This window comes from Lygodium microphyllum, chromosome 21 (assembly GCF_053477565.2).
Source record: "Lygodium microphyllum isolate KBCC chromosome 21, Lygodium_microphyllum_v1.1.10, whole genome shotgun sequence".
NCBI classification, from domain to species: domain Eukaryota; kingdom Viridiplantae; phylum Streptophyta; class Polypodiopsida; order Schizaeales; family Lygodiaceae; genus Lygodium; species Lygodium microphyllum.
Genome location: NC_141155.1, coordinates 112,059,399 through 112,074,120, shown reverse-complemented (window position 1 = coordinate 112,074,120; position 14,722 = coordinate 112,059,399). Strand labels below are relative to the sequence as shown.

The 14,722-nt window shown below is 35.4% G+C and overlaps 1 long non-coding RNA gene across 1 annotated transcript; it reads left to right on the top strand.

Moving 5' to 3' along the window:
- Positions 1 to 13,742: 13,742 nt before the first annotated feature.
- On the top strand, positions 13,743 to 14,453 carry LOC148018436 (uncharacterized). Its single transcript, XR_015687617.1, has 5 exons — positions 13,743 to 13,785; positions 13,877 to 13,969; positions 14,052 to 14,123; positions 14,201 to 14,272; positions 14,367 to 14,453. It is a non-coding gene; the product is annotated as an uncharacterized LOC148018436 (long non-coding RNA).
- Positions 14,454 to 14,722: the final 269 nt, after the last annotated feature.

The following is a 14,722-nucleotide window of genomic DNA, read 5'->3' as shown; positions in this document are numbered from 1 at the left end:
AGTTATCAAAAGTTATTTGAGCCCCTTACAAAAAAGGAGCATATCCATCCATTAGCAAAATAGAAATAGTTTAAATTGTAATAGCCTTTTCCTTAAATGAAAGACATAGAACCTCTTGAGTATGCGGAAACTTGAAGAGGGAAGCTCTCAATAGATAGTCATGGCACATGGACTATTAACTAGGGTAGTTGTATTAAGTTCATTAAAAAAGCAACATTTGCTACCAACATGTGGCATTTACTCCCACTTTCATGCATGTAGCATATTAAGGGGGTGAACAAGGAGTAAGAGATGATGGAACACATAGCACTAACATAAAGCAATAGAAGCAAGACAATGGGATGGAGATGGATTATGCTAACATTGTCGTTGCTAGCATGAACATGGAAAAGCTAGAGAAGAAGATGTGGGGTGACAAAAAATGTTTCAATGAGAATTAAAAGAGAGTCATAATAGAATTTGGGGAGCAAGTGCTATGTGCATGAGTGGTATCCTTGTTGCCATGCATTCGGCAAAGCAATGCTAAGTATTCTCTATGCAACATGTACATGTATTTTAAGGGAAGGTCCCCCTTGAGGATGAGTTTGCTAGATTGTTTTGGCTCACCTATGGATCAAAGTGGTGCTCACATTGTTTTGCTTGCTATTAGACTTCTTTTGGGTCTTGCTTTCATCTAAAGCAAAAAGAGATTGGGTTTTGGGTTCACTTGTTTAGCTTAAAGTGAGCCTTAATTACATGCTTCCATGGCATCATGATTTTATTCCTGAGGAGGTCTTGCAAATTGAATGCCCAATATGGGGCTAGTTCTCATGGACTTCCTACTGTGCTAGATGGAGAAGTAATGTGCTAGTAGAAGTGCTAGGTAGAGCGCTCTATGTTCTTACAATAATATCAACTAGTGGAGCAAGTGACCTCTCATACTTTGGGATAAGAGGAAGAAGATCCTTGAGATGCTCTAGATTTTTTATCCTAATGGGATTGAGTTGTTGGTTGATGTCAAATTCTCCCTCTTCTTGGATACATGCTTCAAATGCAAAGAAGATGGGTGCTTTTTGCAAAGGAATGCCCAAAAAGGAATTGAGATAAGAAGAAGCAAAGGAGAAACTAGTGGAGATAAGGAAGAACTTCAAAAGAAGAAAAAAGGAAAAAACATAGGTTGAGAAGGGTAAATTCAAGGAAACAAACAAGCCTCAAAAGGAGGAACCTAAGGAGAAACCTAATTATTAGTCGTGATCCTAGAGATGCTAAAGTTAAAGCGGGATGTAAACAAATAATTTCTTAAGAAATAAAAAATTTCCCTTTAAAAGCTTCTTGCAAATGTTTTGTTGACAAATCTATTTTTCTATTTTGGATTATGGAGGTTCGAACAAAGATATAATGTTAATTAGTTGGCTCACTATGATATCTTAGAATGTGAGGTGCCTAGGAAGTCCATCCAAGAAGGACGTGTTTAGTAGGAGAAAGAAATGCAAGCCCCTCTCTTTCAACACCTCCTTTCTAGAAAAGGAAGGATTCAACTTATAGCTGAAGGATTCTTGGAAACAAACCAACAATCCAATGGCTAATCCAACGTAGAAGTAGATGAGATCCATTGCTATCATAACTAAGATTACCAATATGTATGGCAAATATCAAGATTGACTTCAAAGAGGGTTGCATGTTAGTAGTTAGCAATGCAATGAGTATATTATTATGAATCTTTCTAAGTGTTCTAGTAATGGGATGTTTTATCTAATTCTCAAAGAAGTGGAGCATTACATGGAGGATTTGCAAAAACATAAAGGTGAAGTTCCCAAAATTTAGTCTAAGGGAAATGGTTTCTTATGGGGCTGGTTCTTTGACCAATTAATTTTATGAATTGATGAAGCAAAAGAAGCAACATGAGTTCATCACTATGATAGATGATGGAGGAGGAACTGTGGAATTTATGTAGGGATGTTTCAATCTCTTTGGAATGTATTTGTAAATGGTCTATGCTTAGGTCCATTTGAGGTAAAGATGTCGATTCCAAAGGGTGTCCCATTATCCCATTACTCTTTGCCACCATAATCACAAATCCTTTGCTTAGGAATTTGGATTTGAAGGTGCAACATGGAGTAAACAAGGGGCTTCCTATACCATTAAGAAGAAACTTGGTCTCCCAATTCTTTGCCAACAATAACTTACCAATATTGTGCAAGTAGAGAGGCAACTAGTAGATGTATTTGATGAAAGTGTATGAAAGTTTTCTAGAGCTATTTGGGGTTGTGACTAATGTGAGAAAAAGCAATCTTATTTACCTAAGATTGAATGAGTTAGCAAATTTGCTGAGGGATCTAGGCTTCCAAGTAGCAAAATTGGAGCTATAGTTGCTTGATTCTAAAGAATTTGGGTGATTTCAAGATTTCTAGCATCAGACCTTAATTACTGAGCATATGATGGAGGAATTTATTTGATTATCTTGTACATTATGTATGTTGTGACCAAAAATACATGCACAAGAAAGGCCTAATTTTGGCATCATGAATCCAGTGAGATTAATGAAGGTTGAAGATCCATAGCCTAGATTATCATATAAGATACTAGAAGTGAAGTAGGACTCTTGTTTTCCACATTGTAACTAGGGTAATGGCCAACAATGAGAGAGGGATGGTCAATGCTAGCTTGAGTTGATCCAGACAACCTATAGGTGGATACACTTGAATTTGTGTGTTATCTTGAATTACTTTCACACAACTTTTCAAATCATAAGTGAGATTGGAAAAAATTAAAGCTTGAAATGAATAATAGGGAAATATTAAAAGATGGAGTGCCATCAATGTTATGCAAAAAATTAAAAGAGATATGCTCGAGATAATAATTAGGAATATTATTTGAGTCCTTGAATATTGATGAGTTAACTATACTTTTATAAGAACATACCAACAATGAATCGTAAGGTTACTTGTTGAGATTTAAAGGTGCCAATGTCAACAACTTGTGCTTAGGCATGCCCTTTATCAAGAGAGCATGCATGTGTTTGGCTTGGGGGCTATATATGCTAGTAAGTTTATAACACTCCTTTACGATTGTTCATATCTATCATAGGCCCTATTAGTTGTCCCGTATCACAAGCAAGAGAAGATGGTATTGCAAATCCAAACACTATGACCTTCTTTTGATCTTAAATTTTAAAAAATCACAAGACGATACGAAACTTCCATCTCCCAACTTGCATATGGGTTATGCTTCTACAACTACTAGTAAAATTTTGAAGACCTTACAACCTTACGAATTTTGAAGAGCTTAGAACCTTACAAACTAATATCCTTAATTATTTCTAATCCAACTTATTAGGATTTTGACTGGTATACATGGAGATGTGGCACTGCTACATCTCATTGTCAATGTACTCCTAGTACACTAGTTGGGATTGGTTGCATGCTTTGACTACACCTTCTCTTTGATATTCACATGCAAGGCTTATGCAGGGAAATGAATTTAGGAAGGCAACCCCAACTCCATGCATCATCAGTATCCTAAGATTCTTCATGATCGTCATATCAAGATGGTTTTCCTAGCATGGCAATTCAGAAAGATTGGTGTGTCGTCATTGAGGTAGCACAATATCTCTATGAGGGAGATGACCTCTCTCTCTCCCTCCCTTGCACATATTGCTTAGTAAGAGCATATGACTTTAATTCCACATATACACATGTATAGCTCCCACAATATGCACATGAAACTATGTTCTCTAACAAAATTCAAAACTTAAAAACTAAAAGTAAGTGAATTTACATATCAAAATAAAAGGTTGACTCTACTTTTACGTCATCTAATGACCTTTCATATTCTTATCCAATTTGTATTTTATTTTTTTTAAAGATCTCCAAAGCAAAACCATGAAACCATGCCATGACTAGTAGAGACAAACCTAATTCTCTCTTAATCAACAAATTTTTGTTTGTTGAGCCAAAGATGTAGACTATTATAGAGATATAGTCTATATTACAAATATATTTTTTGGATAACAATTAGGATTATATTTAAGAGCCCTTGTATATTCAAGTCAGAATGATTATCCATCGAGATGACTAACTAAAATTCACATCCTAGATGGTATCATATACACATGCTTTGAATTTGATATACCAATAAATAATCATAGAAATTTTCTTATGTTATTTAGATTTGATATACCAATAAAGAATTATAGTTTTCTTTAAATTGAGAGGCAGAGCCTCTACCACCATCCAAAATATGGTAGCTTTAGAATAGAATAGAGAAATTTTCTCCTTACTAGCTTCTAGTGATATTTTTTCTTAAATCCAAAACTTACAGAGAATGATGTGGCATTTCATCTTGGTTAAGGTTAGGATTTTTGAATTTTCTCTCAAATATAAGTTTATTGCACTTACTTTGATGATCCCAAATCACATTGGAGTTTAAGGACACATTGCACTTAATTTGATTATCCCAAATATAATTATGTGTACTCTACCAATTAATTATGTAGGGACTAATTGTAAGTCATCTAGGAGACCCAATTTGGTACTAATATGAATTTGAAGAACACTCTCTGATCATAGATGTTGCACAAGGTAATCCTTTATCTTTTGTTTTCTTTGAGCATGAGTTTAGTACTTTAGATTTATCCTCATTGAGGTAAACTCATAAGTCATAGATGAAGAGCTTTTTTCTCCCAACAATTCAAAATAACTAATGGGGAGGATATTAGGTCCAGTCAAGAACCATTTGAGTTGGCAAGATAGGTGTCAGAGAGAAGTAGTAGTATATCTTCTTGACTAGGGGGTCCTACAAAGTTTCCACTAACAAATTTGGTGAAGGTGTCTCACCATGTGCATGTTAATGAGGCTATTGCTAGCTACCATGACAAGGGTAAAAATTGTACTCGCAAGGCAAAGATAGCATTATGCCACATATTTGCTATGCTATTGTTGGTCTTATGCTACTTTATTGCTGTAGATTTGAGATTTGAGAAATGCTACTTGTTGGAGTAGTCATTAGAACACCTTGCTAGCTAGATATCATAGATAGACCCTGAAATTTGTAGCAAACATTGCTCTTGATAACAATCATAAAATCTATTGTCCAAAATAAAATTCTCATGTGTTAGCTTGAGCAACAAGCGTCCCAAACTTGTTGATTTTGCAAGTTGCAAAAGTTAGAATTGCAACTTGACTCTAGGTTAATTTTTCTCTAAGTGCTAGTTGTGAGAGCAACAAACAAGCTTGGCATGCTTAATTTGGTCCTTTGAAAAGGTTGCTTTAATAAGGTGGTTGCTATTGGTATTCCTACTAATGAAGAAGGGAGGATTTTGATTCTAAGGGTATGTTAATCATTCTTCTCATTTTCTTACTCATCCTCCCATCGTGATTCGTGCTCCCATATTTGTTCTGCGTGCTTTGGCTTCTTTTCTCTGTTTACGTACACAAGCTCTCTCATTCTACCACAAGCAAAAACAGATCATTATATAGGCGCAAAAATAATGCGTGCAGCCATCTCCTCCAAAATACTGTACTGATTCGTAGCAAGCCGCGAGCTTCTAGGTGAGCACACAGGGTTTCCTTCTTCATTTTGTGCGTCTGATCAAAAGCAAGATTATTACTTGTATGTTTATCTATGATGGCATCCTGTACGGTGGCGGCCATGAGTACTAATCACCTATAAGGCACAACCACCATCGAACGCTGACCTGATCTACGAGCTTGGCTTGCAGCTCTTACTTGTCCATCGCAGCGAATTTCCACTTGAGCTGGAACCCTCCAGGAGGACTTTACCCTTCCCCTGCCCTGACTAGCTTCCACTTCCGCTAGCCTACTCCATCAACCTTGCGCTTCAACGAGCGATAGAGCTCAGTCGCTATGATGGCATCTGAAAGCTTCAAACCCCTCTCCAAGTAGGATGTTCTACGGTTTGATATCTAGATGTATCATTTTCTCCCTACAATCTTCGTGCAAGTAGCGAAGGCCTCGTGTTGTGCCTACTGCTATCTTGCACCTCAATTCCTAGGTCAGCTGCGATTTCTTGCATGTATCACCAAACAACCATGCATCTAGAGAGTCATTCTCCATGTATTCATACACAAGCAACCTCTGCCCTTTCTGGGCACAGAAACCAATCAATCAAAGAAGATTGTTATGGTGTATACCTCCCATTATTGCCACTTTTGATCTGAACTCCTTGTTCCCTTGCCTCGTACTCTGAAGCTTTTTCACTGCAACTTTGGTACCATTGGGAAGCATCCCTGCATAAACTAGCCCAAACCCACCTTTGCCCAACTCTTGTTGGAAGCCATTTGTTATTTTTAGTAGTTCCTCATAAGAGAACTTGTTAGGAAGCCCAGGAAGGGAATCTAAAACAACATCCACTTCCCCATTGTATACCTCACTATGCTTCTTATGCCAACAACATAGGAAGACCATTACAAGGACAAGCAGGCCAACCACAAACGAGTTTGCTATCTCTGCGGGTCATGGACCTGTAAACACACATTCCCACTGGGTAAGTAAAGATATGTGGATGGACATTGATCGCTCAAACTAGGAGATAACTGTGTGTAGCAGGTCATTCATCCTTGTGCTACCTAGTCATAGTTTGTTTTCTCCACTTCAACACACCCATTGATTAATTTTGTTACATACTGTCTCTCTATAAGTGGCTTTTGATATTGCATTTGGTGCTGGAAGGCATGCTTGCCCTGCTAGACATAAATGTACATATCTAATTTGATCTGTCCTTATCAAGTCTCCTACTAATTACTTTGCCTTTGATGTTTTTGCAGGATGCAGTGATATATTCATAAAGGATAAAAGATGATTTACTCCAGTATATTAGGTACTTGTGCCAGTGTAGTGATTCGTAAAATAAACGCTACAACAATTTTCTCGACTGATAGTTTCAGGTATGATTTTGTAGCTTTGGATGGTGGATTTGTGGTGGATATATGTATGTAGCTTTGGATATATGTACGGTGGATCTATGATGCTTTTGTAGCTGTGGATATATGTATGTAAGCAAAAAATATATATTTTTTCAAAGTACTAGTCTATGTAGTTTATGTGTACTTTATGTGTAGTTCAAGGGTGTATGTGGAATGAACCACACCCTTGATAATTGGCAACGTCTAGAATAAACTATTGCTATAGGTCTCTCACTTGTTGACCATGGCACCAAGCTCACTACACTCTCCTCATGAGTCACAATAAACTATTGCTATAGGTCTCTGGCTTCTATATACAACTCACTACACTCTCCTCATGAGTCACAATATACCTCCTATATACTCCACTAATCAGGGAACCTCTCAACCACCTCCTTTACACTCACACCCCTCCCCCCTAAACCTTCCTCTATGACAACCACCATTACTTTTGACAAGTATGTTGCTCTAGAGCCCCACTTGGACTCTACCCAAAAAGAATGAGGTCCATCCAATAGGCATCCTCTTGAGGCAAGCCTCTCATCTTAACCAAACTTAGCCAATGTCTTAACAGGACGGCTCTCCTCCATCCTCTTGATCAACTCGAAGATCCAGGCCTTAGCTCTATCAGCCACTTGAGGGATTCCCAAACCTCCCACTTTTGGAGTCGTCTAACCAAAGCCCTTTGTACATGCTAAATTTTTGTTCTTTTATTACATGAAATACTGCATTATTTTTAAAAAGATGATAAAAACTTTCCATTATGTCATTTATCTTGATCAAGCAAGTCTTCTCTATGTAATTTGTATGTGTATTAAATTGATAACTCATTATGTATTTTGGGTCTAGAAGAAAGATAATGTACCATCTTACACTGTTCAAGGTTTTCTATGGTGATTGATTGCAAGAGTTTGCTATAATGGCATTAGCACCATGATCTTTGAAAACATATTGCATAGCACAAAATACATCAAAGTTAAATGCTGAAAAGTATAATTACAAGACATGCAATAGCATGTGGGATTACGACATACATAAGCATTAAATGCTCCTTACATAGTTACATAGTATGGCAAAGAGTTGGCACAAGTGCTCCCTAAGATATCATAATCAATGAGAACAATGTCCTTCCCCATTGTAACGTATCGTGTTGTATTATAAGAAGTAGAATGCTCTATTGCTAAACTAGTATAGACTATGATATTAACTGCGCAACTAAAATATGTTATTAACATAAACTATGTTATGGGCCGATTTTTTTGTAGTCTTGGAGTTTTAATTGTGGAGCTCATAATTACTCAACCTTGGATTGAAGATTGAAGATACTCAAGTAAGGGTTGTCTTCTTCTACAAGCACATTAAGAAAATGTACATGTACTTATAAGTGTGCACATAGTACTGAAGGTTGGCAATTAGTGAATCGTAGTACTTATTTTAGACATGCAAAAAATGACATGCTTGGGATTACGCATTCTTCTCTATAGAAAGATCACATCCTAGTGAACCAAGGGACTCAAATGTGCAAGGAGAACATCTTGAGAACCAAAGGCACGAAGAATCATATCCAATGCATGGTGAAACTAACATAGATGATTTAAATAGACGACGTAGGTGGTGTGATTGCCTTGCATATTGTAATGGTGGGAGCAGTGTTGGTCCACAAACTTTTCTTAGGCACCAGGAGTTGAAGGCCAAATATGATGCACTAAGTATGAAAATTGGTCTTACTCCTTCTAATGAAAGGCAACATGAACAAGGCAATGATCAAACTATCAATACTTCTATAAGTTCCCCCTTCAGTCATGATAACAACTCAATTAACCATGATGAGTCTCCTCAAATAGATCCTTCTATAGACAATCACATATCTATTACTGGGCCATCATTATATCAACAAACTATACAAAAAATAATTGAGCTTCAAGCTCTTTGGGATGAGAACCAAATATCAATTAGTGCACAAGAGAGCATGCTCCAATTATTACTTGGAGACATGGGCAATCCAAGGGCTAGGGCTCAAAGAGTTGAAGAGTGCAAGCCAAGTTTAAGCAAGCTATTAGTGCAACTACCTAATACATGGGATGGAAACCTTGATGGAGTGAGAGTCCCGACATCTTGGGAGCAAATTGACTCTATGTATCATGGTCTTGGCATGGTCCAACCTGAGCGCTACAAGTTTTGCATGGGAAGTAAAAACAATAATCATGAAATTGAACTTCTTACACCTAGTAAAGAAGATTCTTATGCCAAAGATGTAGTCTTGTGTTCTTGCAAACAAAATATATGAAAAAGAATACTAAAGCGTAATTGTATTGAATGTTGTGAAAAGTGTAAAAAATGCAATAAACCAAGGATAGAAATGTTAGCTATTGATTATTTACTTTAAAGAAACAATTAGAGATTTTAGTGCAATCCAAGACACTTTGTCATGATTTCCTAAGCATGTGGCGTCATAAAACAAGATGGTTAGGGAAAGATATCCACATGAAACCAGAATTCATTAACGAGTTTTGCGATGGAACAAAGTGTCGTGAGTATCAAGATTTTTGGAATCCTGATGCTGAGTATGAGATGGTTGTTGCGTGCAACAACCCTACATGTGGGAAAGTATATACAACTTTTCCAAGGTCTTATTTTTCAATAGTTCTAGAACAAGGTTTTGACCAAGAGATGCAAGAGTATCATTTTGTTTGTAAAAAATGTCGACATCTCAACAAATGTAAAAATAAAATGTGTAGAGGTGATCCTCGAAACTTGGCACTTCTTTTACATTAGGATGGCTTCCAAGCCTCTTGTACCACTCAAAAGGACTGTGGTGTGGTTGAAATTAAGGTCCTTAATGGTGGGAAGGGTTCCATATTAGGCATTATTCCTGTTTTATTCATACATTTTAGTTGCTCTAAATTTATTCGTAATACTCCTGATGTATTTCAAACTTTTTAAAGACCACTTAGTAGTGAGCTACAAGACCTTTACATAAATGGTATGCAAGTGACATATAACTACCCTATAGAAAAGATTTTTGAAAATCCAATGGGACAATCAAACTTTTGTGTTGTTAGATTAATGCTAATGATGGTTACAAGGGATCATCCTGCACAATGCAAAATAGGATCCTTCAAAGATGGTGGGCAATTCTTTGTCTTAGAGACAAAGCCCAAGCTACTCTTGATATTAGTAATCCCTCATTCCAAGGACGTTACCTTTACGATGGTAGTTGATATCAAGCAAGATATCCTCCAACCCAATGGTCCATAGATGAAATGATTGATGCCTTATCAAGTTCAAAGAGGGCATCCACACAAGCTGAAAAGGATGGAAAACTAAAGCTTGCAGGATTAGCTGGAGAGTCTATTCTATGGAAACTGTATGATTTATATGGTTTTAAGTTGTCAATAGACTTGGTATATGATGCGATGCATGTGTTATCTCAAAATATATTTCAAAAATACATATGAATACTCATGAGAGCCATGTCCAATGAAAAGAAAAAGATGATAGATTTTTGTTGTGAAAAGACTTATAAGCTCTCTCCACCCTCTATTCATCATGGATGGTGGCCTCGTAATCCAAGTAAGTACTATGAAAGCTTTAAGGCCAAAGAGAACCAAAAGTTCATCCAATGGTTCTTACCATATATTTTAGGTATAGTTGATGAGATACCAAAGTCAATTTTTGACCTAGGTTTGTTGCTCATAGATATTGCACATGCCTTCTATAGTTATAGTCGATGTATTGGTTGGTCAAAAGAATGTTTAGGTGTTGTACGTACTTTGTTTTCTGCTTGGAGAGTTCGAAAGGAAGAAGCCTTTGGTGCTACTTCTTCTCCCTTAGAACACATTGCAGGAAATTGAGAACTACTAGATGACATATTGAGACATGGATCGCATGATGTGTATTGGTGTTGTGACTTTGAGCGAATGGTAGCATTATATATAGTGGTAAAGACTAATAATCTCTTTAACGAAATATCTTATGTAAATTATTATAAGAGGACATTCTTCACTTCAATATTTAAGTGATTAGAAATGGAAGTAGATGGGCTTTTGCCACATGAAAGAATGCTTATCCAAGTACATGCCTATCTTGTTTTACCTGATGGTTATGCTTTCACTAATTTTCAGACACCGTGTTGTTATTCATTTCATGAGAATGGCATTGTGGAGGTTTCTTCAATTGAGAAGGCAAAGGAGATGTGGAAACTTTTTGAAAGAGATGATTCCCAATATCCTTGTAACATAATGATGCATGAAAAAGACATTTTAATCACAAAAAAGAGAAGAGAACATAGGCCCCTTTCATCATAAGGACAAAAATATATTGCGCAATTTCTTGGTCTTCAAGAGAATGCACTAGTAGGACATCTAGTTACCACATATAGAAGAATTCTTTATAATGAAGAAATGTACAAGATCGCAGATGACGTTGTGGTAAAAACTGACACTTTTTGTAGTATGTTAGAAAGTATAGGTCATTGGAAAGAAAGACTCACTAATTTTTTTTCCATTCAATGGGATGAAGAGTATTACACCTTTTTTAGTGGAGAATATTACAAGCAATGCATAACTGTAAAAGAAAATGAAGAATGCTTACTTATAGATCCAATCATGGGAATAAGTGTACTACAAACTCAACGACTTCCATTTACATGGGATTGCATAAGACCATTGAGTTCTTTATTGCATAAGTTTGTTCCTTTACCTTTACATAATAGACTTGTTGCATATGAGGTAAAAGATCTAATTCAAAGAACAAGATTATTACAAATAGGGGCAGTTGGTTGTGTACCTCCTTGGTCAAAAAAATATGATATTGTGCTAGCAAGAAAACATGATGATGACATGGATGGGGAGTACATTCATGCAATGATAAGAGAGGTAAATTATGAAGAAAAAAGGTGCAAATTGTCATGGTTGAAGTGTGATCATAATAGAAGCACATGGAGAATTGATATTGATGATGATATTTGGAGGGATTGGAACTTGTGTAGCATGGTAATGTCAAACTTTGAAGTTACAAAGAGAAGGAGAGTAACATTATCAATTGGAGAGTCTATAGATGTTCCAATAGTGTGGAGATCACGTGATGTAATTGGACTGCTTTAGTGTGTGTGTGTGTGTGTGTGTGTGTGCATGTTGCATTCTTGGAGATCCAAATGGGTGCTAGTAGCATTGGTCATAATGGACATCATTATCTGATCGCCATCCCATTGTGTATATCATAATGCTTTATCTATGGGTGTTTGTATATTAGGACTGTATCTTGTGGATATAGCTCATGTTGTGTCTCATGTATAGGTAGTTGGACCTTTGTGTGTATGTGTGTATGTGTGCATGTGTAATTATTATTATTTCTTTTTATAAAGAAAGAAAATTTCTTGCTTGAAGAAGATTAATGTATGGATATAATCTCTTGTTTGAGGAATACTAGCATATAAAGTTGTAATTTTGATTTTACCTTGTATCTTGTTTAATTTTAGCTTGTCTCATGGTTTGTATAGTTGTATATTGTATTGTTGTATAGTGTTTTTCTTTATAACTTAAAAGCCCATTAAAATCATTGAGAGAGAGAGAGAAAAAGAGAGTGTGATCATTGTTGTATGCTTTTTATATGATTGATTGAATCTTTATTGGTTGAATATTAACATAGTTTCTTGATTTAATTTTAGCTTGTCTCATGGCCTCCCCAAGTCAACAAACTCTAGATTCAATGATGCAAACTATAATCACTCTCCAAAAAACAATTGAGGAACTGAAATCAAAGAATGATAGTTCTGAACAAACAATGAGCATGAGCAAACCAATTTCAATACAAAGTAAAAGAGTCCAGTTGCCACCTCAAAAGCAAATCAAGAGTATACAAGTAGGGGATGTATCTCTGATGAAGACTCCTACATATGACCAAATTTTCAAACCACCTAAAAGGATTAGTCGAGAAGACCAAGATGAGTTTGGAAAACCATTTTTACTAAAATACTATCGAGATACGCAAAATGTTAAGTATTGTGCTAATCACAGAAAGTGTATAATTGGGTCAAGAGGCATGAGATTGGCAAGGATTTGCGGTTTCATAATGATAAACATAGAATTTTAGAGATCATAGATCAAAACTATGATCAAATTTTACCCCTTGAGTTTCCTGGTGCTACTTACCTTTGGAAAAAGGAGGATATATATCTGTACTATCTTTCTGTTGCTCAAAATCTCAAAAAAGAAACTCAAGAGGAAAAGATCATCTTTGGTGGATATATCTTTGGTAAGCATACTTATTTATCAAAATTTTCTCGCCATAGATTATATACATAAGAAATTGGTACTGATTGGCACAACTATGTTTTTTTAATGGAAGAATCATAACTTGGGGCAAGTAGATGTGCAACAAAAACTGGTAAGATTTAAAATTTTCATCTCAAGTTTTATTTTTTCTATTGTATAATTTTTATTATCTTTATCTTTATTACAATCAAATCACTTTAAGTTTCTTAGATATATTTACCTTTCATTATATTTTATCTAAAATTTTAGGATACAAGTGACGATGTGTATTATCCACAACTTATGGTGGAAGAACATTGTATCTTTCTTGAGAATAGTGCAACGCATGTATGTACATCGTTCACTCATTTAAATATTTCAATATTTGGAGTTTTTAGTTTTTAATATTGACTTCAATTTTCTTGCTTGTACTAGTTGGAATCTCATAATGATGGTCCGCCTCTTGTTTCAATTTCTGCTTCCGAAAAATGTCAAAAAATTAATTAAATGGTTAGTATACCTTGGTTTGTAGTCTTTTTCCATTTGATTGTCTCTAACACTTAACCTATGTTTCAGGACTATTTAAACTCAGATCATAGTTTTATGGAGCTACTACAAGGAATTCCATCTGTATGAGGAATATATACATATATTCTTAATTTTTGTATACTTTTAAATTAAAAGATATTCCATTTTAAGTTTTACTTTTCTTGTATTATAGGGTTCATGTAGTAGTGAACACTCTCTTCCACAAGATATGATCCAAGATCCTGAGGAGGTTGAAGTAGCACGGAAAAGTCTTCGTGTACGAAATGTATGCTTAGCCATCTCTTGATATTTTATTTTAATATATGCATTTAATAAATTATATCTAATTACAAACTTATTGTGATAAGATGAGCGAGAAAATGCAGCAAAGCAAGCAACAATAAAAGGAGAGTGAGGGCAAAAATAAGAAATTATCTAAGGTACTTCTTTGTATTTCTTTTTACTAAATGTGGCATAATTTAATTTTGTTAACTTTATTTTCTTGTCTATACTATAGGCTCTCGACCCTGTTGAGCCATCAAAAAGTGTGGATCCTTCTAATATAGAATTTCCATCAAGAACTTCATCGGTAACTCAATGTTATTAAATATTAAGACAATAGAGTAGCTAATTAACTTATGATGTAGTATCACACTAATCTATGTTGTATTTCTAAAATGCAGGTTGTTAATGCCTTTGAAGAGGAAGACCAAGAAACCATTCTCCTCAAATATTTAGACATCCAATCCATTGATGAGCTATATGCACCCTTAAAATCTACATATGGTGTTATTAAGAGAGATCCTACTTTTTTAGGAGGACGTAATGAGCAAACATTGCCAGCCATGAGAAAAGCTCTCGTGGATTGGTTACTCTATAGAGAGAAAATTCATGTCACAAAAAATCACAATAAACCTTTGAGTATTGATGATATATGCATCTTGAATTGACCTCTTTATTAATGAAGATAACAACTTTTAATTCTTTCTATTATTTTAATTTATATTTTTTATCATAATAGTAATTCTTAAAACTATTT